General features: G+C 49.2%; 1 non-coding gene across 1 annotated transcript; it reads right to left on the bottom strand.

Annotated features, from left to right (window-relative positions):
- Window positions 1-2,477: 2,477 nt before the first annotated feature.
- On the bottom strand, window positions 2,478-2,639 carry LOC115893804. Its single transcript, XR_004053852.1, has one exon. It is a non-coding gene; the product is annotated as a U1 spliceosomal RNA (small nuclear RNA).
- Window positions 2,640-3,023: the final 384 nt, after the last annotated feature.

Below are 3,023 nucleotides of genomic sequence, written 5' to 3'. Positions count from 1 at the left end.
ATTGCTCACTTGGGGAGCTCGGCTCTTGAGACAGAAGTCTTGCCAATGCCCCCGGCCGAACAAACCCCTTCCTTCTTTTTTTTTTTTTTTTTTTTTTGAGACGGAGTCTTACTCTGCCACCCAGGCTGGAGTGCAGTGGCCGGATCTCAGCTCACTGCAAGCTCCGCCTCCCGGGTTCACGCCATTCTCCTGCCTCAGCCTCCCGAGTAGCTGGGGACTACAGGCGCCCGCCACCTCGCCCGGCTAGTTTTTTGTATTTTTTTTAGTAGAGACGGGGTTTCACTGTGTTAGCCAGGATGGTCTCGATCTCCTGACCTCGTGATCCGCCCGTCTCGGCCTCCCAAAGTGCTGGGATTACAGGCTTGAGCCACCGCGCCCGGCCTGCTTCTTTAACTCGGTGTCTGAGGAGTTTTGTCTGCCGCTCATTCAGCTACACGGGGACTACAGGCACCCGCTACCACGCTAGCTAATTTTTGGTATTTTTAGTAGAGAGGTGTTAGCCAGGATGGTCTCAATCTCCTGACCTCGGATCTGCCCGCCTCGGCCTCCCAAGGTGCTGCGATTACAGGTGTGAGCCACCGTGCCCGGCGTCAAAATTCTCATTTGTAATCAACAAAAACCAATTCTGACAGACTTAAACATACAAAAAAAGTTATTGCCATATATTTAGGTAGCTGCCACTGCTGAACAGTGGACACCACAGTTCACATCCCCATTATCTCCAGCACCAAACCCAGCCCTGTTGCTGCCCCCAGAAACTAGATATGGTCACTGCTGCCTCTGTCATCAGGATGGACTCTTTGTTGGCTCTGCATCTTTGAGTCAAAGTCCCCTATGCATTTGGACTGAGTCTAGGTTATGTGCTCCCAACCTTGCTTCAAAGATGCTAAGAAACTGTGTAGATGGCATTTGAGATTTCCATTCTGGGAGGTGGGCTTTGACTTACTGTAAGACTCATGAAATAGAGAATTCCTCAAACTTAAGAAAAGAGTTGGCTGGGTGCAGTGGCTCATGCCTGTAATCCCAGCACTTTGGGAGGCCAAGACGGGTGGATCACCTGAGATCAGGAGTTTGAGACCAGCCAGACCAACATGGTGAAACCCTGTCACTACCAAAAAAACAAAATGAGCTGGGGGTGGTGGTGCATGCATGTAATCCCAGCTACTCGGGAGCCTGAGACAGGAGAATTGCTTGAACTCAGGAGGCGGAGGTTGCAGTGAGCCAAGATAGTGCCATTGCACTGTAGCCTGGGTGACAGAGCAAAACTCTGTCTCAAAAAAAAGAAAAGAAAAGAAAAGAAAAGAGTTTAGAAGGTGAGCAGCCAAAAAAATTCAAGTATCCACTTCACTGTGAAATGCAACTGGGTGAATTACAGGAATAGCTCAGAATGGGAGGCAACATGAAGGGATAGATGTCCTTGCTAACAGAGAGGCCTTTGCCAGGATGCCTGGCTTTCTAAAACAGGGAGAAAATGATTCTGATTCTGTTAATGGTAGAGTATTATCCTCCACCCTCCTCCAGATAACAATATAAATGTTGAACAAAAGATAAAAACAAGGATTTGGCTGGGCATGGTGGCTCAAGTCTGTAATTCCGGCACTTTGGGAGGCCAAGGCAGGAGGATCACTTGAGCCCAAGGGTTCAAGACCAGCCTGGGTGACATAGTGAGACTCTGTCTCTGAAATTTTTTTTTTTTTTTTTTTTTTTTTTTTTTGCCGGGTACGGTGGCTCAAGCCTGTAATCCTAGCACTTTGGAAGGCCAAGGTGGGTGGATCAACTGAGGTCAGGAGTTCAAGACCAGCCGGGCCAACAAGGTGAAATCCCATCTCTACTAAAATATAAAAATTAGCCGGGCATGATGGTGGGTGCTTGTAATCCCAGCTACTCGGGAGACTGAGACAGGAGAATCGCTTGAACCCAGGAGACAGTGGTTGCAGTGACCTGAGATCATGCCACTGCACTGCAGCCTGGGTGGATGAGTGAGACTCCGTCTCCAAAAAAATTTTGTTTTGTTTTTAATTAGCCAGGCATGGCAGCGTGCACCTGTAGTCCCAGCTACTTGGGAGGCTGAGGCAGGAGGATGGCTTGAGCTGAGAAGTTTGAGGCTGCAGTGAGCTGAGATTGTGTCACCGCACTCCAGCCTGAGTGACAGAGTGAAACTCTGTATTTGAATTAAAAAACAAAAACAAGGATTTGAAACCACTGCAGAGGAAACAAAAACAGTCCGAAATTGGAGGGGATTCACACTTTTTTTTTTTTTTTTTTTTTTTTTGAGACGGAGTCTCGCTCTGTTGCCCAGGCTGGAGTGCAGTGGCCAGATCTCGGCTCACTGCAAACTCCGCCTCCCAGGTTCACCCCATTCTCCTGCCTCAGCCTCCCGAGTAGCTGGGACTACAGGCACCCGCCACCTCGTCCAGCTAGTTTTTTGTATTTTTTAGTAGAGACGGGGTTTCTTTTTTTTTTTTTTTTTTTTTTTTAGGGGAAAGCGCGAACGCAGTCCCCATTACCACAAATTATGCAGTCGAGTTTCCCACATTTGGGGAAATCGCAGGGGTCAGCACATCCGGAGTGCAATGGATAAGCCTCGCCCTGGGAAAACCACCTTCGTGATCATGGTATCTCCCCTGCCAGGTAAGTATGAGACGGGGTTTCACTGTGTTAGCCAGGATGGTCTCGATCTCCTGACCTCGTGATCCGCCCGTCTCGGCCTCCCAAAGTGCTGGGATTACAGGCTTGAGCCACCGCGCCCGGCCTCACCCTTGTTATGTAGCAGGATGAGCCACAGACGAAACTCCTCAGACACCGAGTTAAAGAAGGAAGGGGTTTATTCGGCTGGGGGCATTGGCAAGACTTCTGTCTCAAGAGCCGAGCTCCTCAGGTGAGCAATTCCTGTTCCTTTTAAGGGCTCACAACTCTTAATGGGGTGCATGTGAGAGGGTCATGATTGATTGAGCAAGCAGGGAGTATGTGACTGGGGGCTGCAAGCACTGGTAATTTGATCGGAACAAAACAAGATAGGGATT

The sequence above is a fragment of the Rhinopithecus roxellana genome, chromosome 15 (assembly GCF_007565055.1).
Source record: "Rhinopithecus roxellana isolate Shanxi Qingling chromosome 15, ASM756505v1, whole genome shotgun sequence".
Taxonomy (NCBI): domain Eukaryota; kingdom Metazoa; phylum Chordata; class Mammalia; order Primates; family Cercopithecidae; genus Rhinopithecus; species Rhinopithecus roxellana.
This window is presented reverse-complemented; position numbering and strand designations above follow the sequence as displayed.